Here is a 26783-nt window from a genome sequence, read left to right as displayed (position 1 = left end):
TCTGAGTTCGCAACATTTAAGTGAGAAAATGACAAAAGAAAGCCAAACTATCCATACCAAAAAAACCTTTTAACAAAATCAGATCGTATAATATGGATAAAAATTATTTATCTTTTTTAGTAATATGGATAAAAATATTTTTCACTATACATTTGTGATAAAAACAGCTGGATGTGTACCTTTAAGCTGCCTTTTTAATATATTCTTGAACTCATGCAAATAGGCCAGATGGAAAAATAAATTAAATACTGATTCCATGTCTTATCTTCCCCCAGAGTCTCCCAAGAAAGATATATTTATTACTGTAAAGGATATGTTCATCTCACAGATGAGACTTTCCTGGTGATGCAGATCAAAACACAAGTTAATGTATAGTATAACCAGAATTTAAGCTCCTTCTTGATGTACTACATTTTTTATTAAATTTGCTATTTTAATAGATAACATATTATTTTTAATTAAATTTGATAACATTAAAAATATTTTAGAGTGAAGTAGTGAGTGGGGCTTATAATTAGTTTAAAACTGTATTATTCAGATTTTTTCCACGCACAAGACAACATCCTACCAACAGAGTTATACAAAATGATGATGTGAGTTTATCAGGTACATTATATAGAATTTAGGGTTTCTCAGTCTTCTGTCCTGGAATCTTATAATGCCACCTGTCTTCCAATCTAAGCCATTTCCTGCTCTATAGCATAAATTCCACTGATTAATATCAAGTTACTGTTAAAAGGGTACTTCTTTCCTGCAAGGAAGATAGAGTTTCAAGACTCCAAGACAGTATGTTATTGGACTTTCTTTCCAGCTGCCATAATATTAGAGTTTTGTTCTTTTATTAGTGATAGGATGAAACAATTTTCTTAAGACCCATTCCATATCAAACACCAGTCCTAAAATGGAACTGGATAATAAAAATTTGTGTTTCAGGGCGCCCAATTCTTACATGCATTTGTGTAGATGGCATGGAGTATCTTGACACTTGTTTTGCATGAGAGGTGATGGTTTTCCAGTCCGTTTTTCAAGTATTACAATAACAGAGAAAAACTTCCAGACTGTATGATTTCTCTTTTCAGCATTATGTCCCAGTAAATTGCAAATGAACGAACTTGTGCCAAATCCTGCCTGATTGGTTGTTCTCAAATCAGTCATTGCATTTGACAGATTAAGTATGACATACATTTGGGTCATCACATGACTATCTGCAGTTCCTGTGTCATGTATTGAACGTGGGATCTAGAGGGGAAGAGTCAGGCAATTTGTGGTCTATTCCCAACTTGTTATATGACCTTAGGCAAGTCACTTAACCTATTTGTGCCTCAGTATCCCCACTTGTAAATTCATAAGTACTTTGGGATCTATGAATGAAAAGCACTACGCAAGTGCAGCACAATATTATCTGATCTCACACACTAACTATGCAATCCTGGATACTTTTGCTAGCAGGGAATTTGTGTAATATTGACTTGAATGCAGGGATTTAGCCACTTTCTGTCTTGTATAGACAGTTTATACTTATGTGCTAAAAATTGTGAGAAGTTGGAAAGCAACATGATTTCAATTCCTTTCAAGATAAAGCATCTTTAAAAAAAATAGGTCTGATACTCCACTGCTTTGCGGCTTGTGCAGTCAAAATGTGTGCAGAATGCTACCATTTTAATATGTTAGATTTTATACACGCTTTTCACAGTTGTAAAGGGCAAGGCACTGAAGAATTTGACCCCCTGTCTTTATCATTTATTTCTAGGCAATTATAAACTAGCTAAACCACACTGGAGATGCTACCATAGCTTTATTAACAACAAAATAAAGGGTAACTTTAAATACTAAAAAACTTTCAAATACTAAATATAATATTTCCCCAACACCATCATGTACAAACATACCCGAATATTACTAAGGCTTGCCCCAGTGGACAGATTTCTAAATCTGGTGGATTACATTATAGTGCAATGATTTCCATCTCCTAAATAATGTCTTAGTGTAACTCATGGAGCAGGAGAGGAGTCCTCTACTGCTCTAATCCTTGCCTGCATTAAATTATGCTACTCTGCAGACTTAGTTCTCCTCCTGCATTATCAATGAGAAGTTTCCCCATGGAAAAATAAATAAATAGATAGGCAAACTTGTTGCTACTAACACTCAGAAGTACTTGATGAATGATGGGCCTTTTTAATTTAAAGCAGCACCCTCCATTATCTTGCTGAGCCTTGTCAATAACATTGACTAAACACAAGACAATTCTTGTCCACCCTGCTCAGTAAAGAATGTTTCTAAAGAATAGACCTACAGAGGAATAGTGCCAGAAACTCCAGCCACTAGGGACAAAAGCCACCAAAGCAGGCACTGCTGCACTGGAGAAGAGCAGGTAAAATGGGGCCCAGCTGTGGCCACCCCTCCTCTCAGTGTCCCCCTGGAACAGGAGTGCTGGAACTAGGGATGTTGGGGGTGCAGCAGCACCCCTTGGCTTGTAGTGGTTTCCATCATATACAGGGTTTACAGTTTTGTTCAATGCCTTTCTGCACCCCCCACTATAAAAACTGTACCAACCCCACTGCCCTGGAACCAGAACATTGTAAGGGAATCCACCCCTGGAGGTACTAGGACTCAGGTGGTAACTCCTCTCTACCTCCCACCATGTGGAGGAACACTGCAGAGAGGACCCAGGCAGAGACTCCAGCTGGTAGGAGCAGAAGCAGCCAAAGCAGGAACCATTAGATCCCTGGACATTGAGAGAACTTTCTACAGTTTTGACAGGACTTTCTCTGATTGGCTGCTTGCTCCATCTGTTTCCCCCTCTCTCTCCCTCACAGTCTCTTCAACTCAGCTTCCCTCTACACCTGCCCCTCTTACCCTCTTCTCCTTTGCACTATCCATCTGACCTGCCTTCCCTTCTCTAGGCTTTCCATTTAGCTGATCCCCTCCTAATTAACCCCCCCCCCCCAAACAAACAAACAAACTCAGGAACTAAAATGGCATTTTCTGCCATCACATCACATTCATTCTGCTTGTGTGTTCTACCCCTTTCCCCACCCTCTGTCTGTCTTATCTATTTAAGTTGTAAGTTCTTCTGGACAGGGGATATCTACTACTATGTACAGTGCCTGGTACAATGAGTCCCATTCTTGGCTGGCACTTAGGCATAGTCATACTCATGATTAATAATAATAAACTCTAGTCCAGGTGTATTCATCACAGATAATTTTTTTTGTAAAGGAAGTTTGGTTTCAAAAAGGACAGTTCATCACATAAAGTTGTACTGACAAATTAATCCCTCCATTTGCTTACACCAGAGATGAAATTCATAACATTTATGAAAACAGCCACTTTAGAAAAGAATCATCTACTGAATAGGGTGATAGTTTGGGAAAACTTTCATGTATATACAGATTAGCATCTGTCATTCTATCCTATTTTGTGTGATATGTAGCTGCATGGACCCCTATTACATTATTTAAAGCATGCCTATGAGATATGGACTGTGCAGCATGGGACATATTTGCTGATAATCTATTGCACTCTACTTCATGTATTTGTTCCGGAGAAAGATATAGGTCATTTCTACCTAAAATCACAAAAATAGATTTAAAATAGCCCCTCTTTATTATTGAGTGATAATGACTATCAATATTATTTTACAAAACTAGAAAGCCTCTTCTCAGCTCTATATCCATTACTAAATACATTTCATCCTTATTACATTTGAGAAGATTTATGCTTCCAATTATAAGACTGAGTGTTTTCTTAATATCTTGATTCTAGTGAATAATTATTTTAATTAAAATGGAAAAAGTCATAATATATTTTGCTATTTTATAAATTTATCAACTTCAACTATTTATCAGATATGTAAAATTCATCTGTTGAAGCCTGTAGCTAAATGCATATACAATAATTTTTGGAAAGCTACATAGTTACCATAAATGACTGTCACAATGTCAATTCTAAAGAACTCAACCCCTCCTGAGTTATAAAGGGAACTCTGGCACCCCTCAACTACTCATTTAGGCAATGGCAATGGTGAATGATAAGTTTTAAATGTGCCCCGAAGACCAGCAAACTTGGGCTCTGTCGCATCAACAGGGGAAATGAGTTCTAGATCCCAGGATTCCCTACTGAGAATGCTCTGCCTCTAGACCTCAAAGTTCAAACTGGGGAACTATTAGAGAGAGTGACCCAGCTAATTTTAACTGAGGCATGAGAAGAGAGAAGAACTCTGAGGAAGCCAGGACCCAAAATGTGTCTATAGATTAAAACCAAAACCTTCAATTGCACTATCCAGAACCCAAAAGTCTGCAGAGCACAATATGCTCTATACAAGAAGCACCATTAAGTAAGTAGGCAGCTTCATTTTGCGTAGGTGGATTTCTGAAGTATTCCAGCAGATAGCTCCATATTTGGTGCATAAAATCAACAAATGCAAAGATAACTAAGACATGGTCAAGTGTTGGGAGGTCGGTACCTCAGAGGATTGGTCCTAAAGCATCTAGCCAGATGCAGATGGAAAGAACATGTATTGGTGATTGCTGCTACTGCACCTGCAATCCATGAGCAGTCAAGAATATGACACCGCCACTGCATTGAAAACTTAGCTAACAAATTGAGGAATATGCTATCTTCTGCCATCTCCTCTGTTTGCATCGCTGGTGTAATGAGCATTAATTTGAGCTGAGCTCTTATTTGGGCCCCAATATTGGCTGGGCACTGGAATAGAAAAAAGACTGCATCATCTAGGTCCAATGAAAAGAGATCTGGAAGCAGAAAGATCAGCACAGTTCAGCCTGAGAAGCGACCACACAGCTCTTCTATAGATAATAAATTATTTTTTTAAATAACAGGCAAACTTTTATCTGATGGATTCTGTGCCCAAATCCCTCTCCTGTTTTTATGGAGTTTGTAACCTGACAACTTCATGGACCCATTTTATACTCTGTACAGTTGGCATAATAGCTGCTTTTCAGCTTCAAGGAGGGTTCTGAAAAAGCAGGGTTAAAAGCCTACTCTCTTTCCAGTCACTGCTGCTACGTGCACCCAGCTGGGAGCCATTCCCATCAGCCCCTGATTTCTTGAAATGCAGTTGGAAATGTTATTGTTTTTCCTATTTTTTACCTACATTCTCTTGCTCCTTTTTCAATTTAGGATACTTTTTAAAAATTGTTGTTCTGTCGGAATCCTTGCAGTGAGGTCAAAAATACAAAAGTACTTATCTTTTAAGGGAATTTTTTTCATAATCTATTTTGAAGATGCTTTTCTCTCTCAAACTTAGTATTATAAAATCTGGCTAACCACTAGCCATGGAAACCAAAGTGAACTCATCAGTGGATGCCCTTCAGGAGGTTACTAGTTTTGGGTTTTTAAAAATCTGAGATTTTTTTGGCTAGTGAAAATACCTAACTTAGACTTGGTAGACCAATGTAAATTGTGACTTGCCCTGGTACAGCTTACTCCAGGGTAGACAAGGGTAGAGTGTCTTTAGAACATTAATAATTCCTGTCTCTGCATGCTCTCCATAATGCTGCTCTATGCCAGAACCTTTGGTACAGGTCTTCAGTTTAAATATTATGAAATATTTATATTGCAGGAGCACCTACAGGCCAGTCAGATCAGGGCCCTTTCTAACTACAAGTATAGTTAAGTACTGGAACAAGTTACCTAAGGAGGATGTGGAATCTTGTCACTGAGGGTTTTTTAAAAAAAGGTTAGACAAATGCCTGTCAGGAAAGAACTAGGTATACTTAATCCTGCCTCAATGCAGGGAAATGGACTAGATGAACTCTTGAGGTCTGTTACGGGGCACCAGCCCTGTACTGGCCCTGAGAGGGTTAAAGCCAGTGTAGGGAGGCTGAGTGGTAGCCAGCCAAAGGAGAGGCTGCAGGGGAAACAGCCAATTAGGGTGGCCACTTCAGACAATTAGGGCGGCAGCTGGAACAGCCAATCAAGGCCCAGCTGGCCCATATAAAAGGAAGCTGCAGACCAGGGTTAGGCAGTCTGCTGCAGGGAGCCCTAGGAAAAAGGCTGGCTTCCTAGAGGACTCCTGGAAGACTGCCAGGACTTACAGGCATAAGGCCCTGGGAAGAGGGCAAAGGAGCCAGAGCCAGAGGCAGGCGCAGAAGGAAATGAGGCTGTGGGGAAGTGGCCCAGGGAATAGAGACAGTGAGCTGGAAGAAAGAGGTAGCAGGAAGCTGCTGTTTGCAGGGTGCTTGAGCTGGGACCTGGAGTAGTAGGTGGGCCTGGTCCTGGTCCTGGTCCTCCCCTCCCCCCACTAGCCACTGAAGGAGTGGCCCAGCAGTGGACTGCCAAGCTGCTGTGATACTGTCCCCTGGCAGGGGGGGAACATGGAGTGTGTCACAGCCAGAGGGCAGTGCAACTGAAGAAAATGCCATGGTCCTGGGAGTGACATGGGTCCAGCAACAGAGGTGTCACCAGAAGAGGGTGTAGCACTAATTCCCTGGACAGCCAGCAGGAGGCACCACAATGGTGAGTTGTACCCAGTCACAAGGTCCTTTCAAGCCTTATATGTCTATGATTCTGTGACTGTAAACATCCAATCTTGATTTAACAATTTTGTGTGATGGTGAATCCATCCCAACTCTTGCTAAGTTGTTCCAATGGTTAAATACCCTCACTGTTAAAAATTGTTAAAAACCTTCTTTCTTGTCTGAATTTACCTATCTTTTACTTCCAGCCATTGGATCTTGTTATACCTTTGTCTAGTAGATTGAGGAGCCTGCTAGTATCAAATTTCTGTCTCACATGTATAGGTACTTACAGATTGTGAGCAAATCATCCACTAACCTTCTCTTTGATAAATACTTGGGGCTCAGAAGGGCTGAAACACTGGTTCTGGGTTTAAGGCAGCTGGACTGATACTACTATGAGATGTGAGTGTAACACTGACAGACCCCGGTCAACGGCGGGTGAGGTCGAACCTGGGACCTCTGGAGCTTAGTGCATGAGCCTTTACTGCATGAGCTAAAAGCCATATGGCCCTTGGCTAAGGCTGTAGAGCAGACTCATTCATCTCTCTCTAAGTGGTCTCTGTGCCACTTGATGGGACAGAGCACAACAACCAGGAGGTGTGTGGGTTACATACTTCCCCTAGCTGAGGAAGCATGTCCCAAGCTTAAGAGACTTCCTAGCTGAAATCGCAGATAAGCTTGTAACACCGGGTGGAACCAAACCTGGGAGCTTTGGAGTTTAGTGCATGAGCCTCTGCTGCATGAGCTAAAAGCAATATGGCCTTTAGCGAAAACTGTAGAGTAGATTCATTAATTTCTCTCTAAGTCAGGGGTTCTCAAACTGGGGGTCAGGACCCCTCAGGGGGTTGCGAGGTTATTACATGAGGGTCGCGAGCTGTCAACCTCCACCCCAAACCCCGCTTTGCCTCCAGCATTTATAAAGGTGTTAAATATATTAACAAGTATTTTTCATTTATAAGGGGCATCACACTCAGAGGCTTGGTATGTGAAAAGGGTCACCAGTACAAAAGTCTGAGAACCACTGCTCTAAGTGTTCTCAGTGCCACTTGCTAGGACAGAGCACTACACCCAAGAGGTGTGTGGGTTATGTGAGCAGTTTTTAGTAACCTAATTAGCAACAGATCAATTTCTGTGAAGATCCTTGAAATGAGAACACATTTAACCACATAAAATTACCAATAGTAATCGGGAACGAGTTTAGAGGGCCTTGATCAACCTGGCATAAAACATTAAGGAAAAAAAAAATCTAAGATTTTACTTCATCGGGGATTTAAAATGTTCATTAAAATATTGTCAAGCAAGCTAAAGGTGCTTGTTTTGCAATTATGTTTCTGTGCAGTAGTCAATCTTGCATGGAATAGGATTATTTTTGCATTTCAAAATACTTTATGATTTGGTTTAGAGAGATGATTGAGGATATTCCTGTTACTAATTTTTGAAGGAAAGCAAGAGTATTTATATGTTCTGTAGACAGATCAAAAGAAAATTGTGTGACCAAATGTTGACATGTATACAACACCCTTAGCAATTTCAGTCTGTTCCTGTCCTCCAGTGAAAATCTTAATGGAAAATATATTTAGTATTTCATAATAGGAATTTGAGTACTGGCAACCTTGCAAGAATGGGATCAGCAGGCCAATGGACTTAGTGGTGGAAACAGCTATAAATGTGCATGCTTTCACGATTAATCAAAAAAGCTAAGTGCAAAAAGAGATGACATTCTATACTGGCACCTACTATCTACACTTGGAATCTGGACCAAAACAAAAGATTTATTTTTAATCCCTGGGAGAGTTTAAATATATCAACTTTCCTAAATATTATTACACTTAAAAATGCATTAAAGGAACATTCAGCATCCCAGGGAGAAATGTAGCTCAGCACTCAAGACTGTTCAATGACTTTGAACCTAAGCTAGTTTTATTCTTTCCACTGAATGAAAATAAAAACAAGTAGGTTCTTTTTGGAGTACCAAAACTCATACAAACAATTGCCATATTAATGCTTTATTTTTATGGATTATTTAAAGTCACAGTCATGTATACAAAAGGATAAAACATATGATTTCATTAAATATTGATAATTAACATTTATAGTCCTAGTTCTATCTATGATTTGGATAATTTGTAGAGGGTAACTTGTATATGTTTAAGTAAATACATTGTCTTCCAATATAAATGGGTGTCATGGTGAAAAATGGGACTGAAAGAAATTGAGTCAAAAAGAGATCATCCCCCCACCTCATAAATTGGCTTCTCAAAAGCAAATGTGCACGAAATGTAGTTGTATGACAACAGAACCCTCTTTTCACTGATTATTTTGGAATTAGATTAGGTTCTTCAGTTACCATATAGAGTTAAAGGTGAGCTGCACAGCTAAAATGAAAATTGAGTTAAGCTCAGAAATATGTGCTGAATGGTAAACCTGTGCAAAACTGAATGGTTTCACTTCACAGGGGCTCACATGGCCATTTACTTTGGCTTTTGATCTACATGGGTTTACATCTTGTTGGAGTTTCAGGTTGAAAAGATTATTAAATCTCAAACCAAAACTCAATCAAAATTGCTGAGTTTCACTTCAATTTATATAGAAACAAGAGTAAAATCTTGAAATGCACATGATTTTGTTACAAAACCATAAATAGGCTTGCTTCACGTGAAGTGGGACACTGATTCACTTCACATGTTCATATACCTTGGTGGATGTTACAGCAAATCCGGTCTGAGTTTTGTCTGAAATGAATAAACCCTCAAACAGAATGAGTTTTGTATGCTTTTGCATTTCATTGTGAACCTTTGGTGCAGCCTGGATTGCCAGACCAGCTAGGCTGTATGAGGACTCTGAGCCCAGAAATAACCTTATAACACTTTATTATATTTTATTTCATCCTCCCCCTGTTAAATTATCTTGGTACTTCCTGGTTTGCTAAAGACATCCCGGTGTGCATCATTCTGTGACATGCAGATACCATGGGCTGCAATGAGATTTGTGGTATGTCAGGTTACAGAATTATATGCAGTGTAGTTGTAGCCATGTCAGTTGCAGTATATTAGAGAGATAAGGTGGGTGAGGTAATATCTTCTATTGGACCAACTTCTGTTGGTGAGAAAGACGAGCTTTGAAGCCACCCAGAGCTCTTCTTCAGGTCTGGGAAAGAAACTCCCAGCATCATAGGAAAATGACCTGGGGAAGAGCTCCGTGTTGCTAGAAAGCTTGTCTCTCTCACCAACAGAAATTATTCAGTAAAAGATATCACCTCACCCACCTTGTCTTTCAGGTTAAAGAATGATAGTTATGAAATCAGGAAATATAAAATGAATTTAATGAAGGGGAGTACAGTACACAAAAGGCAGTAACAGTTCATTTCTTTAGATACCACACCTCTCCCCAGGCTGAGATTCAGGGGCTCACCTCACTTTACAGGCCTTAATCCAAATTTCACTTTACCTTTTAATTTGAACATAATTTAAGGAAATTGTTAATTTACAAAGTATTTTTATTTTCTTAATGTCCTTTAAATTGTTATTAATTAAAAATTTTATGACAATTTTTATGGAACCCTAAATGAGGTTGTATGTAACTGAAAATTGAGTACAGTAAAATAGGACTGGGTCTGATTATCAGTTATACTGGTGTAAATCCAGAGTAGCTCCTGTGAAGCCAATGAAGTCACAGGAGTAAATGAAAGGAAAGTTATACCCTGCTTCTTGAGTATTAGATCTGCTTACTCTTGTCAGCATTTCACAGCCAACATAGCCATGGGAAAATGAACTGGATTCTATTCTGGCTCACACTTCATCAGCAAAATTGTTCTCCAAGGCTCCATTCCTGCAAGGGATTCCATGTGGGCAAAGGGCACATACAGGCATATCCCCTTGCAAAATTAGGGAATATGTTTTAGGTACAGTGGTTGTGGTTTTTATTTTTGTTTTTTGTTTTTGGTTAGTGATACGAGTGTCACTGCTTGACTTTCAGATATGAGGTGGAGTTTTCAAGATTGGCAATTAGAAAACCAAAACACCCCCGACATGTTTTGTGTGTGTGTAAATTGGGCAGATTTGATCTTGAAACCATTGAGAGAATATGGCACAATGACAATTTAACATGGTCTTTTTCCAGAGAAGAAGCATACTTGAAGCCTGTTTAAACTGAAGAAGATATTTGCACAGCTGTGGTAGCCCATGAATCTTATTTGATCATTCTTGCTCCAACCAACTGACCATCCTTCCCTATTCCCATTCCTTCAGCTGACCTCTATCCTCCATAGCCACCGCCTCTCCACAAAGAGCCAAACCCTGTTATTTCCTCAGTGGGCATGTGGCAAAATAGAGACTTGTAGATGAAAACACTCCCTGTTGAGTAAAGGTAGGTTGTCCCCAGTGGGGTAGGGCATGCTCCCTTAGAGGTTACAGCTGGTCAGACTTGAACTCCCAAGAAAACATGATGAGACTGGCTGATTGCCGAGCCCCTAGCAGGGTTCAGTCATAAACACTAACAAAAAGTTAATCTTGCAGATTTTGCACGACTCTATTTGCACATTATTATCCAGTGAAAACACCTGGAAGCCACTCTATGCTTGACTTTTCTTATAAAAATAATAAGAAATATAACTCATTCAAATAGAAAATAGAATTTTTTTAAAGTCTTACATAAAGGACATCTGGTAACATGTCACATACACATCTTATCACAAAGTCCAGTGCTCACCAATGAAGATCCTTGTGCCACGTATTGTTATATATAGTCACTGCTAGAATTTTACCATGGTTAAATCCTGCAGTTAATTTTGGCTAGATATATTTAGCCATTTTGAACCTACTGGTTTTAATTTACTGCTTAGGGTTGAAAACATTATGCTTTTCAAATTATGATACCTGAATTTAAAGAAAAATAAAATAAAAATCATAATTTAAACTGTTAGTGACTTCAGTACTGGAACTCTTATTATCAGTATTTGGAAAAGTATTTTCCTATAACAGACTTAAAAAGCAAGATGTGTCATACGTGTGTCACATCATACCTTCTGAAACACATCAAATAGAAATTCCAGTTATCATAGATAGTTGATGATTGGTGACACTGACACATGTACATCACATTCTATTGCTTGTCTACTACTCTATTTATATAAAAATTACTGGAAAACAGCAATTTAATTTTCTAATTCTCTAACAAACTGGAAAAGTACTCTTGAGGCTTTATTAAAGCTTTATAGATGGTTAGCACAATTATATTAGATGAAATCAATATATTTCCATTGCTTTATTCAACAGTTTGTCATGCTCTATTATTTAAACAATGAAATTCAGTTAATAATTTGTAAGATCATTGTTCTTGTGTTATTTCAAAATGTTTACACTAATTTTAGGATATCATTTTTACAGTAGCAAAATACTCTAATGTATAACATTAATAAACGGTGATAGACTTTACTATAAATATTGCATCTGTTGCCAAGTAAAGTTGCATACAAAAACAGAACATTGCAAAACAGCATTTCAGTGATTCTTTTGGTAATGCAGACATGAGCCTTCTGTATCATTTTATGTATCTTTGAACTTCCTGAACCCTAGGAACTAATATAATTCTGTGTGTGTTTTTTTTTTCACACCAACAGTTTGCTAGGTGTAAGGGATTAACACAATATTTTTGTAGAACTATTAGAGCAAAGAAAAACATCTTTCAGAGTAGCAGCCGTGTTAGTCTGTATTCGCAAAAAGAAAAGGAGTACTTGTGGCACCTTAGAGACTGATGAAGTGAGCTGTAGCTCATGAAAGCTTATGCTCTAATAAATTTGTTAATCTCTAAGGTGCCACAAGTACTCCTTTTCTTTTTGAGAAAAACATCTGAGTATGTTTGCATTTATATATGATAATTTCTTAGTAAGTAAAGGTAAACAGAATTGTTCACAGTACAAAATACTGTTTTACATATCCAGTAAGGGCTTAATCCTAAATCCCATCAATGTCAGTGGAGACTCTCCTATTGATGTCAATGGGCTTTTGATTCAAGGCCTGAGAGGCAGTACTTGTACAAAGCAAGAGAACCCAGAGTCACTAAAGGGAACGCATTTCATGTACTACAGTTATGAATTCCAAAAAGTAATGGATTACATAAATATCAGAGTAAATACATCAGTAATTAGGGTTTTTTTTAAACACTCAAGTTTTCATGTTCGAAATGTAGGAAAATGTTGTTAAAATCAAGGCAAGTATTGGGTCTGATTTTTCTTCTGTCCCTCATCTTTATAGCCAAGCAAAGTGAAATCAAATTGTAGCATGTTGCATCTATTTTATAAAAGTGAACATGAGTACACTAGGTGCAAGGCACTTGAGAATCCAGCCCATTGACTTTTATGAAGATACATCTCACTTACACCACGGTAATTGAGTGCATAATTTGGTCCATTCAAAGAAAAAAGGAGAAAAAAAAATTAGATAACCAAGAAACAATACAATCATTAGCTACTCAAACTAAAGTATTTGAGAAACAAATATAGTTTAATGCAGCGACTTTACATTATGGTCTGGTCATATAATCTTTATGCAGGCAAAACCCCGCACTGATCCTGATAAAATTATAAGATTGAACCTTATATTTGCTCCAGGTTCACCAATTCCATCCATCACCCCAATGGTCTCCATTTTTACTAAAAACAACCCCCCCATAACTAAATGTAGGACCAGATTAAACCACTGTGTTATACCCATCAAACTCCTTGGACATAGTTACATGGGTGTAGATCTGGGCTAAGGCAGTGGTGAGTCCTGTCCGTTATCCCTAAAAGAAAGGGGGGCGGGAGATGTACTTGACTTTGCTGTTTCTTAATTAATATTGTGGTATATTTTCAGGGAATGTATCCTAGGAATCGATGAAACCATTTAAAAAATAGGAACACCATTTGACTCCTTACTCTGAATCTTTGTCCATTTTTAGAACCAAATAGAACCTGTTTTGAAGGCTCGGAATTGTTGGATATGTTTTCTCACTTCTGGCTTTCAGATAACTCAGGAACTGAAATTGGTGTAATCTGATGAGACAGGAAATTAATATGGTATGTCTGGCTAGGACCACAAATAAAGGGGCTAGAAAGATTGCCTCACATTGCAGTTTATAAACTCAGAGGCATGGATTGTACAGGTAAGTGTTGGCTGCTGATCTAGATTGCATCGGAACTTAAAATTTTTGAAGGTCCATCCTTTACTAATATATGGCTTGATCCTGCAACATTACACTGAGGAGTAGTCCTTAGTCATGTAAGTCTCCCCATTTATTTGAATCAGACTACTTGAGATGAGTGTAGGACCAGGTCTCGTATTTATGTTTATGCATTACTCCTGTTTTTCAGATACTGAAAAATAACTTCAAGCATCTACAGATCAAAATTATAATTATCCTTAAAGTCTTTCTGTCTTTCTTTCTTACCTTTAAAGCTAAAGGTTAATTATAAAAGCTTTTAAAGATTCTAACTCAGTAATGGACTAACAATGCTGATAATATATTACATTAGTGCTTTTCATCCCAAAGGATTTCTCAAATTATGGGCCAAATTTTGAAGTCTTTATGGGATGGTTTTATGAATAAGCCCTTTAAGATTTGCCCTTATACACACCTCCACACAATAGTGAAATTATCTGGGAGGGAGAGACAAGTAGGCAGTCAGTGCAGAACCACGGCAAACCAGTGGCAGGAAGACACTCTTGCAAATAACTCTGAATCAGATACATCCTATTATGCAAAGCCACTTCCAGAAAAACAAATTAAATGATGCTCAGTTTTTCTCAGGGTGGACCCAAAAATCAATTTATTTTAAATAAAAGAATTCAGATTTTTAACACTTAAATCAGATTTTTTTAATTTAAATTAAATTTATTTAAAACTAAATTTGAAACAGACAACATATGTTTAGACCTAAAGTTATTATAATCTATTAAAATCATTTAAATTAAATGAGAAAAAATTAAGTTGTACATTTTGGAGCCAACTTTTAAAGTAAGTCAAACCACTGAACACGTGAAAGTCATCCGGAACCAGAGTTTAAGTGCTAAACTAGTTTTTGACAGCAATAGCCTCTTCTGCAGGTGCATAGAGAATATTTTCTTCATTTCAATTTATTCAGCTTTCTCAGTTCTATGACTAGTTCATTCAAAGTTAAAAACAAAATTGGGAGTTGCAAAAAGAGGAAAGCTTGTTTTCCTCTTCCAATCTATGAACTAGGTATGAGAGGGCAAGATCGACTAATTCTAAATCTTGACGGACATGGTGACCAAAAACAATCAGTTCATTTCACTAACTATAGATAGTACTTCCTTTGTTTAATTAATCAGACTTAATTACAAAACATGTTCTGTTAAACTTTTTTATGTATTTAGCACTTTTATGGTAGTTATAGAGAATAAAAAAATTAAATGCGGTTTTTATGCATTTCTAATTGACTTGAATTTCCATCTAAATAGAGCTTGAAACAAAATAATCAAAAGTTAAATATTAATAATCTAGTAAGTAAGAAATGCATTATTCACCATTTTCTAACGTCATCAAATGTAAAAGTTAATAATCGGAATAAATGTAAATTAAGCTACATAATTGTTTAAGTGTATAGATGCAGTGTATTCTTTTGCTTAGCAAAAAGAAGCACCAAATTTAGCCTTTACATGATATTTAGTTGCAAATAAACATTTTAATGGTTAACAGCTAATGAGAATCAACCTTTCATTAGGAAAATATCTACAAAGAACATATAAAACCCACAATTTCTTGCTGATTTCAATCATGATTAAAATTGGTGATTTTAAAACACTGATTCAAATCAATCCTCCCTGTTTTTTTGACACTGAGGGAGAAAGGGTGGATCTGACCCTAACTTGCTTTGAATCTGTTGTTCCAGGTAGCGTCTGTTTTCCAACCTGATACATGGAAACAAAGTTTTCCCCTCAGGGATATATTCTATGTGATGATTTACAAATTAAACGATGAAGAATGATTCCTGTATGTAACTGATGTTCAGAACAATGCTACTATCTCTGCATATAACTTTACTTTAGACTAAAGTACACAGGATAAATTTTTCAAAAACATCTATGCGACTCAGGAGCCAAAATCTCATTTTCAGAAGTGATTTGGGCATTTAGGAGCCCAGATCACATTGCCTTTCAATGAGTTTCAGGCTCCTGAATGCCTACGACACTTTTGAAAATGGAATATAGGCTCCTAAGTAACGTAAGTGCTTTGTATGCAGTATAGTTGTAGCTGTGTTGGTCCTAGAATATTAGAGAGACAAGGTGGGTAAGGTATTTTGTTTTACTGGAGTTCCAGGAACTCTCTGTAGCTCAAAATCTTGTCTCTCTAACCAGCAGAAGTTGGTCCAGTAAAAGATATTACCTCACCCACCTTGTAAGCAGTTTTGAATATTTTACTCTCTGGTCTCACATCAAATACACAGGACTACATACTGCCAAAAAAAAAAGTCTTTGAGTCACTCCAGGATTAGGTTCTAGGTCTAAATCAAATCACTGTTTTACAGGTACAACACTTTTGTCTCACATTAACTGCATTTTATGTTGTAATAATAATATAAGTAAAGGAGGTATTGTTTTGAAAGGCTTAAAGTCTTCTTAAGAACTGGATTATGAATGATTGAAGTCAGAAGGTTAGATTGACAAGTGAATATCTAAACTCATCATATGTCCTCCTTTTTAGATACAGAAGTATCTAATGAACTAGACTGTCAAAAGAATGGCAGGAAAATCCCATTTAAACATCAGTCAATGAAAAGCAATTAACTTGGTGTTAGAGGGAATGTTAGTACATTTTGTAGGACAGACCTGAACATACTATGGGATCATGAGATTTGTTGTGTCTGTCTCAGAAAATTGAGCATCGGTGCTAAGAAATGTTTACATTAAAAATAAAACAAGCAAACAGTTAATTTCTTTTCACACCAATTGTCATTAACTGGAGAATGGCCATATTTAAAAACCAAATAAAATCCCATTCCTCAGCCATTCCAATGGGTCCGGAGGAGCAATAAACATTCTAAAACAGTAGGTCCAAGTCTGGTCTCACTCACGCTGGTGCAAATCGGACATAGCTCCACTCAAGTTGATGCAAAACTATTAGTGAGGTCAGAATTAGGCCTCCAGTGAATTCAACAAGATTTTGAATTAGAGATGAGCCAAATTTTGCCCAAAGACGCATTTAGTGTACCAGAACTGGAATGGAAGAAACTCTAAAAGGAGAAACAACAAAAGAATAAAATAGCTGCCAACTGTGCTGTGGATTTATTCCTTCTCTGTCATGGACTCCATGCATAAATCCTAACCAATATGATTTTAGACAATTAATATGCAAAATCTTGTACAGATGGATCAACATCAGCACATACCAGTATATAGATGCTATCTCACAAACAAATGTTTGACCTTGTATTTGCCAGGTATCCAGGGAACTTTTTTTTTTTTTTACAGGGACCTGGGGAGGGGATAATCATACACTCTCTGAAAGGGAGAGAGGATCATTGATCCTCTTCAATGCTTCTTTCTTTAGCCACAGCCCCTGTAAGTTGGCATGACAGATGTATTATCTGGGAAGTTTTCCAGATTCATTTTTAAGAAATTAAAGCCTTCAGTGCTAGAATTTTTTGAGCTGTCACTGCCATTAAGAGCACTAAGGATCCCCCCGAGCACACCCTAGATAGTGCTATGTACCAGGACTGCTAGCACATAAGATGTTTTTCCCATTCCTATTACACAAAGGCTGACACCTGTAAACCTCTTCACCATGGAAATACTCTGATATACAAATAGAATTATAGTGCTGCACAACAGGCTAGGCTGATGACTATAGGGCCCCATCTAGTGTCACAGTAAGCTCAGAAATGCTGTATGCCCAGTTCAGTGTTACTGGTGCTATTATTATTTATTTGTTAAACCTAGAAGCATGAAGAAACATCAGGGCCTCACTGTGCAAGATGCTGTAAAGACACGGTAAGAGATAGTCCCTGCCTGGAAATAGACAAGAAAGATGAAGAGTATTATTTGTATTGTGCTGGTGCCTACAGGCCTGGCCCTGGTCCTCATAATGCTAGGCATTGTACAGATATAACAATGAGATGGTCCTTCCCCAAAGAACTTAGAGCCTAAGTTTAAGACTATAGCCAATAAATGAATATAATAAACAGAATTGCAAGGAAACGGGGTAGGAGGTATTATCTCCATTTGTCACATGGGCAATAGAAACAGAGAGAGACTAAGTGACTTTCCCAAACTCACAAAGGAAGACTGTGGCAGAGCTGGTAGTTGAACTTGGATCCCCTGAGACCCAGTCCAGTCCCTTTACCGGCTGTCCTTGGCTGGTATTAGATGGTGTGTGGTTTTTTTGGTACTTTGAGCTATTCCCAGCACAAGTGCATCTTCTACATCATGAAATGGATTTAATTTGCCAGGAGCTTTAGCAAGCAAGGAGGTGAATGATAAAGTGGCCTCTCCCACTTTGTTTATGAGAATATTCTTTCAGTGACCTATATTTGCATAAAGAAGCCCTGAATTTTCCCATTTGCCTGAGGCATGTATCAAGACTAGTGCACTCAAGTTCCTAAGTAACAACTTTCTAACAATAATACATTTTTTTACCTTCTTTGTGGTAATGTCTGTGTGACTGTAGCATGTGATGTTGTGGGGGGGGGGGAATAAAAGAGAGGGATTTTGTTTAAGTGTACTTGTGCTTGTGAAACATGCCAGATTAAGTCTTGAAAACTGATAATGGTCCCCAAGGGCTTGTTAGCCAGAGCACTGCATATGATAGTAGATGGTTCTTTAATCTAGCAGAAAAATGCACACCAAGATCCAGTGGTTGGAAGATGAAGGTACACAAATTCAGGCTAGAAAATTAGATGCAAATTTTTAACAGTGAAGATAATTAACCATGGAACAATTTACCTAGGGGCATGGTGATTTTCCATCACTTGAATTCTTTAAATCAAGACTGGCTATATTGATGTTACAGGTTTCATGCAGAAATTGCTGCGGAGGTTCTCTGTCATGTGTTAGAATAGCTGATCATAGAGGTCTCTTCTGGCCTTAAAATCTGCAAACCTTTCCCCACTGCCTTCAGATAATCTAACTTTGAGGCAAGCCTGACCTCAGCCAGCAGCTCGAGGTGGTACTTAGGATATCTTTGAAAGGTGTTACTCTTTTTAATTTAGTCTCCAACAGAGAATCTATTAATTATTCTGCATTGGGTGTTTCCATAGTATTTCCATGAGGGTTTTTTGTTGCCCTTGTGGCTCTGCAAAACCACTTAATAGATTAAGGATTTATAGATACTAAGGTCAAAAGGGACCATTCTGATCATCTAGTCCGACCTCCTGCACAGCGCAGGCCACAGAATCTCACCCACCCACTCCTATGAAAAACCTCACCCATGTCTGAGCTATTGAAGTCCTTAAATCATGGTTCAAAGACTTCAAGGAGCAGAGAAGCCTCCCTCAAGTCAACTATGCCCCATGCTACAGAGGAAGGCGAAAAACCTCCAGGGCCTCTCCAATCTGCCCTGGAGGAAAATTCCTTCCCAACCCCAAATATGGCAATCAGCTAAACCCTGAGCATATGGGCAAGATTCACCAGCCAGATACCCAGGAAAGAATTTTCTATAGTAACTCAGATCCCATCCATCTAATATCCCATCTCAGGGGATTTGGGCTATTTACCCTGAATATTTAAAGATCAATTACTTACCAAAATCCCATTATCCCATCATACCATCTCCTCCATAAACTTATCGAGTAGAATCTTAAAGCCAGATAGATCTTTTGCCCCCCCCTGCTTCCCTTGGAAGGCTATTCCAAAACTTCACTCCTCTGATGGTTAAAAACCTTCGTCTGATTTCAAGTCTAAACTTCCTGGTGGCCAGTTTATACCCATTTGTTCTTGTGTCCACATTGCTGCTGAGCTTAAATAATTCCTCTCCCTCTCCTATATTTATCCCTCTGATATATTTATAGAGAGCAATCATATCTCCCCTCAACCTTCTTTAAGTTAGGCTAAACAAGCCAAGCTCCTTAAGTCTCCTTTCATAAGACAAGTTTTCCATTCTTCGGATCATCCTAGTAGCCTTCTCTGTACCTGCTCCAGTTTGAATTCATCCTTTTTAAAAATGGGAGACCAGAATTGCACACAGTATTCTAGGTGAGGTCTCACCAGTGCCTTGTATAACGGTACTAAAACCTCCTTATCCCTACTGGAAATGCCTCTCCTGATGCATCCCAAAACCGCATTAGCTTTTTTCACAGCCATATCACATTGGCAGCTCATAGTCATCCTATGATCAACCAATACTCCAAGGTCCTTCTCCTCTTCCGTTACTTCTAATTGATGCGTCCCCAACTTATAGCTAAAATTCTTGTTATTAATCCCTAAATGCATAACCTTACACTTCTCACTATTAAATTTCATCCTATTACTATTAGTCCAGTTTACAAGGTCATCCAGATCCTCCTGTATAATATCCCGATCCTTCTCCGAATTGGCAATACCTCCCAGCTTTGTATCATCTGCAAACTTTATTAGCACACTCCCACTTTTTGTGCCAAGGTCAGTAATAAAAAGATTAAATAAGATTGGTCCCAAAACCGATCCCTGAGGAACTCCATTGGTAACCTCCCTCCAACCTGACAGTTCGCCTTTCAGTAGGACCCGTTGCAGTCTCCCCTTTAACCAATTCCTTATCCACCTTTTGATGTTCATATTGGTCCCCATCTTCTCCAATTTAACTAATAATTCCCCATGTGGCACGGTATCAAATGCCTTACTGAAATCTAGGTAAATTAGATCCACTGCATTTCCTTTATCTAAAAAGTCTGTTACTTTTTCAAAAAAGGAGATTAGGTTGGTTTGGCACGATCTACCTTTTGTAAAACCATGTTGTATTTTGTCCCATTTACCATTGATGCTCAGGTAGGCTTATACGAAATTTCTAAACTTGTGTTTAACTCTATTTCCCAGCAATGCACACTTCTCTCGTCTCCTATTCTTACAAAAAAGTCACCGTCCCCCCACCCCAAACCCCAGAAAACTTCCATTCAGCACACTTCAGCATTTTCCTTATGTTAGAAGCAGGATGCTCAATACATGGGGGTGAGTACCAGGCTATTAGGCTCCTTGGATTGGAGAGGGGGTGGCGAATACTCCACAAAAATGATACCTGATCTTCAAGCGAACCCAAAAATTCAAAGCCCTCAAAAAAAATAATTGCTTTAGTCTAGACTTGGATTGTGGGTAAACGTGCAGGGAAGATTGTTGTTTTTGTGGGGTTTTTTGTCTGAATTTGATTTAGTTCCTCATCCATGTAGTTTGCACCAAGACTTTACTTCTAAATCTTTTAGTCAGTTACAGCAGAAGCTAAAACAGCACTAGCAATAGTAGTGGAGGGCAAACAGAATTTGCCGAGCTATCATTTAGGAAATATAGTGTCTAGTTTACCCACTTCTTTTTAAAATCACTATACCAGTAAGCACTAACCTCTCCATATCTGATTCCCTTCTTTAATATTATGGTTGCCAACTCTACCAGTTCAGCATATCTGCTTCCCAACTGACATTCTTTTCTATTCAATTTGGGTTATATTACGTGTAATACCACTTAGTTTGTCTGAGATCTTCCCATTATTTCCAATAAGGCATATGACATTTGGGTTATTGTTTGCTGCACTATGCTGTATTTTTTTTTTAAATTGCTAACCAACTCTCAAGAGTCCAGTGGTCTAGAGTCAGACTGCTGGAAGACTACCGTATTTCATAAACACAAAATAAAAGCCATAAAAAGCAGGGTTGTCTGAGATTCATTTTAACTAAAAATCAAAACATTTAGCTGTCTATTGAGTTCCATTGCTTATTATGTTTAGAATACTTCATTCTTCTACTTTATTACAGATATATTTGAATGAGATGGAGAAGATAGGATAGACGTATAGAATGGCAAGTAGACCAATTTCGGCTTGTGTTCTAATTACTGCTTTGTAAGTTTAAGCACAGAGACTGGCATCTTATTTATTGTTTTTGGTTTTTTTTTTTTTAAACACACACAGCCATTGCTGTAATTACACTGGGAAAATGTAGACCAAATAGTTTTCTTCAAATATTCTAAATGCATGCAAAAGTTCATGATGCATAATGATTTGAGAGTTTCTGTAGGTAGGTGTTCTGCATTTCAGAAGATCCATATGTGTCACAAACAGTGAACAATCAGGAACACTCTCTGATTATGATATGATTTTTTTTTTTTGGCAGGCACTTTCCGTTGCTCTGGCAGAATTGTACTGATGCATTAGTCATTTGCATAGAAAAGTTCCTGGTCCATGACAGTCTTTTATTTGTGGTGCCATCTGCAATTTTTTTGTGTAAATTCTTAGAGAAAAAATGTATGCCTTTCATGGATACTTCTTTGATTTGGAAACAGTCCTAGTCCTTTTCAGCCAGTGTTTGGGGGGGAAAAAAAAACCCCAAACATTCTCATTATGGAACTGTACAAAGAACTAAAGGTTAAGAATTAATTAAGAAGGAGAGGCAAAGATCCAGTCGAACCATAAAATTCACAAAAGGGACTCCAGCTCTTTTCACAGATATCTAGGTTACTAGATTTTTAAAATAGTCTGTGTGATTCCAAAATGCCTATTTTGTCTGGAGCTCTTTGTATAAGTTTTCATATATAAAGACTAGCAATGAAGGGAGCATAGCTTTCCTTCCCTTTATTCCTCTATCAGCACCTCTTATTTGGAAGCTCAAGGATCAAGTGTTACAGGGAGATGCTACTACTCCATCAGAAAATGTTTTCATGAAGAAATATGTCTTGCAGATGGCAAAATTCATGCTTATTTTGACTACTGGCAGAAGCAAGTCCCATACCCAGGTATTCTGATCTGACAATGCTCCTCCCCCTACTAAGTGTCTCATAGGCCTTGTCATAGAATCATAAAATCATAGACTTTAAGGTCAGAAGGGACCATTATGATCATCTAGTCTGACCTCCTGCACAACACAGGTCACAGAATCTCACTCACCCACTCCTGTAACAGACCCCTAACCTATGCCTGAGCTATTGAAGTCCTCAAATCGTGGTTTAAAGACTTCAAGATGCAGAGAATCGCCATACCCCCAGGGCCTCTGCCAATCTTCCCTGGAGAAATATTCCTTCCCGACCCCAATATGGCAATCACCTAAACCCTGAGCATGCGGGCAAGACTCACCAGCCAGACACCCAGGAAAAAATTCTTGGTAGTAACTCAGATCCCACCCCATCTAACATCCTATCATAGGCCATTTGTTATATCTACTGCTAATAGCCTAATTTTAGCAATTAATTGATCTTTGACTATCCCACCATACCATCTCCTCCATAAACTTATCAAGCTTAGTCTTGAAGCCAGATATGTCTTTTGCCCCCAGTACTCCCCTTGGAAGGCTGTTCCAGAACTTTACTCCTCGGATGGTTAGAAACGTTTGTCTAATTTCAAGTCTAAACTTCCTGATGACCAGTTTATATCCATTTATTCTTGGGTCCACATTGGTACCGAGCTTAAATAATTCCTCTCCCTCCCTGGTATTTATCCCACTGATATATTTATAGAGAGCAATCATATCTCTCCTCAGCCTTCTTTTGGTTAGGCTAAACAAGCCAAGCTCTTGTAGCTCACGAAAGCTTATGCTCAAATAAATTTGTTAGCCTCTAAGTGCCACAAGTACTCCTTTTCTTTTTGCGAATACAGACTAACACAGCTGCTACTCTGAAACCTTTCATAACACAGGTTTTCCATTCCTCAGATCATCCTAGTAGCTCTTCTCTGTGCCTGTTCCAGTTTGAATTCATCCTTCTTTAACATGGGAGACCAGAACTGCACACAATATTCCAGATGAAGTTTTACCAATGCCTTGTATAATGGTACTAACTCCACCTTATCTTTACTGGAAATATCTCGCGTGGTGCATCCCAGGACCACATTAGCTTTTTTCATGACCATATCACATTGGCAGCTCATAGTCATCCTGTAATCAACAAATATTCTGAGGTCCTTCTCCTCCTCTGTTACTTCGAAGTGATGCGTCCCCAGTTTATAACAGAAATTCTTGTTGTTAATCCCTAAATGCATGATCTTGCACTTTTCACTATTAAATTTCATCCTATTATTATTACTTCAGTTTACAAGGTCATCCAGATCTTACTCTGATATCCCGGTCCTTCTCTGAATTGGCAATACCTCCCAGCTTTGTGTCACACACAAACTTTATCAGCACATTCCCACTTTTTGTGCCAAGGTCAGTAATAAAAAGATTAAATAAAATTGGTCCCAAAACCAATCCCTGAGAAACTCCACTAGTAGCTTCCTTCCAGCCTGACAGTTCACCTTTCAGTGTGACCTGTTGTAGTCTCCCCTTTAACCAGTTCCTTATCCACCTTTCAATTTTCATATTGATTCCCATCTTTCCGAATTTAGCTAATAACTCCCCATGTGGAACCATATCAAATGCCTTACTGAAATCGAGGTAAATTAGATCCACTGCATTTCCTTTGTCTAAAAAAATCTGTTACCTTCTCAAAGAAGGAGATCAGGTTGGTTTGGCACAGTCTACCTTTTGTAAAACCATGTTGTATTTTTGTCCCAATTACCATTGACCTCAATGTCTTTAACTACTTTCTTCTTCAACATTTTTTCCAAGACCTTGCGTACTACTGATGTCAAACTAACAGGCCTGTGGTACCTGGACCACTTTTTTTTCCTTTCTTAAAAATAGGAACTGTTAGCAATTCTGCAGTCATACGGTACAACCCCTGAGTTTACAGGTTCATTAAAAATTCTTGCTAATGGGCTTGCAATTTCATGTGCCAGTTCCTTTAACATTCTTGGATGAAGATTATCTGGGCCCCCCGATTTAGTCCCATTAAGCTGTTCGAGTTTGGCTTCTACCTCGGATTTGATAATAGCTACCTCCATATCCTCATTCCTATTTGTCATCCTACCAATTATCCCTAAGCTCCTCATTAGCCTCATTAAAGACTGAGGCAAAATATTTGTTTAGATATTGGGCCATGCCTAGATTATCCTTAACCTCCACTCCATCCTCAGTCTTTAGTGGTCCCACTTCTTCTTTCTTTGTTTTCTTCTTATTTATATGAAGCTGAAGTGTCCCTGTCTATTGCTCTTACAATGCTGGAGCACACATAAAGAGATGGTCATTGACTGAAGTAGGCCCTAGTTTGTTTAGGGCTTTGTAGATAAAGATCAGGACCTTGTACTAAACCTTAAACTAGACAGACAACCAGTTTCGGGGATTGATTTTCATAAATGCACACAATACATGAGCTGAAAACCAAGCCCATACAAACCCATGTTATAGAATGTCTGTCTTGCTTGATCTTAACTTGCATGACAGGTTTCAGAGTAGCAGTCGTGTTAGTCTGTATCTGCAAAAAGAACAGGAGTACCTGTGGCACCTTAGAGACTAACAAATTTATTAGAGCATAAGCTTTTGTGGGTTACAGCCCACTTCATCGGATGCATAGAATGGAACATATAGTAAGAAGATTAATGACCCAGCCACTCCCAGTCTCTATTCAAACCCAAGTTAATGGTATCTAGTTTGCATATTAATTCAAGCTCAGCAGTTTCTCATTGGAGTCTGTTTTTGAAGCTTTTCTGTTGCAAAATTGCCACCCTTAAATCTTTTACTGAGTGGCCAGAGAAGTTGAAGTGTTCTCGTATCAGTTTTTGAATGTTATGATTCCTGATGTCAGATTTGTGTCCATTTATTCTTTTGCATAGAGACTGTCCAGTTTGGCCAATGTACATTGTGCCAGCAATGCCCCTCTGCCATGTACAGACAATGCTGCAAATAATGTGTAGGTAGGACAACAACACATCTTACTATTGAGACTATTCATAGAAGGTAGAAGAACTGACCAGGTTGAAAATATAATACTATGTTGCCAACAATTTTATATACATTATAACTGAGAACAGTTAGCTCATGAGTCCATAAGAAATGAAGTTCAAATTGTTAAATCATATTACAGCATTTTTTTTGTTTAATGCCAATAATCATTTACATCTTATGTTGTGGAGTGTTTCAGTCTACTGCTTGATTCACTTCATTATATTGTATGGTAGTTCTTGTATGTTACTGGATGATGATGATGATGATGATTAAATGTCCTTTAAATTCAGAACTACCTGGTGGAGAATTATTTGACAATTTTTTTTTGTCACAGAATGTTGATTTGTCAAAACTGAAACTTTTTGTGGGAAATGGTGAATTTCAACAACTTCCTGTTTTCAATTTTTTTAAAAATAGTTTCAAAATTGTTGAAATGTTTCATTTTGACATTTTATAAACAAAAAGAAAAATCCATATTTTGGTTTGAAATGATATTTTGTTTCCAAATTTAAGCTTATTTATAATTTAAAAAAAATCAACCCCAAAAATAAAGTGTTTCAAAATGAAATATTTCGATTGACCCAATCGGAATTTTTTTTGAAGTTTCAATTTGTGAAAATTTGAGATTTTGACTACTTGTCCCTATTTGGAACAAGAAACTTTTTAAATCTCAAAAATTCCTACAGAATGAGAAAATTGTTTCCTGTTGAGTTCTAATCCTAATTCATTTGAAGATTAATACAAAACTTGAATGAATTTTCTAGAGTTTGTAGATATTTCAAGCTACGTTTATGAAGTCTAGACAAATTAATTAAATGTTTGTTCATTTTTGGCACATCTGAGATTTTTCAACACTAAGCAGTTTTGCCAAATTCCGATTCCCATGTCCAAAGTGGAATCTAAAGATTTATGAGAGTGTTGTCTAGTGGGCAGAGAAGGGGACTGGGAGCCATGATTTCATGACTCCATTTGTGCCACTGTTTTGCTTTTTGATCTTGCACAAATCACTTTCACTGTGCCTCAGTTTAACCATTTGCAATGAGTATATGTGCCTAAAATGGCATTATGAGGCTTGCTTAATTAAAATGTATAAAGCATTCTGAGATAAGATGAAGGGCATGATATAAATATGTTATATAGAAATATAATGGAATTTGTCTGGTTTAATCCTGTGCAGTCATACTATAGGGTATATAATTCCATCAGATTCTTCTTCATTTGTTGTGTTCAAGATATTAAGATAGCAAGGAATCAGCAGACAGGGCTCTAGATGGAGATTAAAATATTAGAGTACCACTAGGAAGTTTTTAAGTGGTACAACTTTTTTTAGTTATGTACCTTGTGAATCACATTTTTTAAAATGAATATATATTAAATAT

General features: G+C 37.8%; 1 long non-coding RNA gene across 1 annotated transcript; it reads right to left on the bottom strand.

Moving 5' to 3' along the window:
• Window positions 1–6926: 6926 nt before the first annotated feature.
• Window positions 6927–20063, bottom strand: LOC122460660. The gene is made up of 3 exons (XR_006282110.1): window positions 20051–20063; window positions 18585–18587; window positions 6927–7095 (listed from the first exon to the last, which is right to left on the bottom strand). It is a non-coding gene; the product is annotated as an uncharacterized LOC122460660 (long non-coding RNA).
• Window positions 20064–26783: the final 6720 nt, after the last annotated feature.

The sequence above is a fragment of the Dermochelys coriacea genome, chromosome 6, assembly GCF_009764565.3.
Source record: "Dermochelys coriacea isolate rDerCor1 chromosome 6, rDerCor1.pri.v4, whole genome shotgun sequence".
NCBI classification, from domain to species: domain Eukaryota; kingdom Metazoa; phylum Chordata; order Testudines; family Dermochelyidae; genus Dermochelys; species Dermochelys coriacea.
Note: the sequence above shows the minus strand (reverse complement) of the source record. Positions and strands in the feature narration are given on the sequence as shown.